Source organism: Limulus polyphemus, unplaced genomic scaffold, assembly GCF_000517525.1.
Source record: "Limulus polyphemus unplaced genomic scaffold, Limulus_polyphemus-2.1.2 Scaffold4500, whole genome shotgun sequence".
Classification (NCBI taxonomy): domain Eukaryota; kingdom Metazoa; phylum Arthropoda; class Merostomata; order Xiphosura; family Limulidae; genus Limulus; species Limulus polyphemus.
Window position 1 is genome coordinate 27,171 of NW_013670110.1, and position 866 is coordinate 28,036.

Below are 866 nucleotides of genomic sequence, written 5' to 3' on the forward strand. Positions count from 1 at the left end.
ATATCGTTACACACTTTAACCTGTACAGCTTTTACATATTGTTACACACTTTAAACTGTACAGCTTTACATATCGTTACACACTTCAACCTGCACAGCTTTTACATATCGTTACACACTTCAACCTGTACAGCTTTTACATATCGTTACACACTTCAATCTGTACAGCTTTTACATATCGTTACACACTTCAACCTGTACAGCTTTCACATATCGTTACACACTTCAATCCGCACAGTCTTTACAGCTTGTTACACACAGTTTTTACACTTTGTTGCACACTTCAACCCGTACAGTTTTTACAGCTTGTTACACACACACACACTTCAACCCGTACAGTCTTTACAGCTTGTTACACACACTTCAACTCCTACAAATTTTACACTCATCGACTCCAAAAGCTCTTAAAGCTGATTGTCTCCCGATGTCTCAGCGATAAGTCTGAGGTCTTATAACGCTAAAATCGGGTTTCGATACCCGCTGTGAGCAGAGCACAAAGAGTTCACTTTGTTGCTTTAAAACAAACAAAACAAGTTTGTTTTATTACACATTTCAAATAGCTTTTATAATTTCACACTTCTACATTTACTGTTTTTACAGTTTATTACTCAGTCAATTCGTGGAGCTTTTACACGTTAACTATTACAGCTTTCAATGAAGAGGCGGATCAGTTACTATTAAACAAGAACTGATGTTATATCATACAATACATCTAAAACGCTTTTGGCTCTGTTTTAAATACTTCACGCCCAGTTTCTGAAGAATTGTGGCAGTGTTGTGTTTCTGGGAAATAAAACAAAATGTGATTTTTGTTGGAACAATTTAAGTGTAAAAATAATGATTACGTAAACACATTGTCACGTTTTC

The 866-nt window shown here is 35.7% G+C and overlaps 1 long non-coding RNA gene across 1 annotated transcript in view; it reads right to left on the bottom strand.

The window, feature by feature from the left end:
- Positions 1-219, bottom strand: part of LOC111088814 — a 1,560-nt gene extending 1,341 nt beyond the window's left edge. The window contains exon 1 of the long non-coding RNA XR_002613217.1: positions 125-219. This is a non-coding gene — a long non-coding RNA (uncharacterized LOC111088814). The remainder of the gene's footprint in view (positions 1-124) is intronic.
- Positions 220-866: the final 647 nt, after the last annotated feature.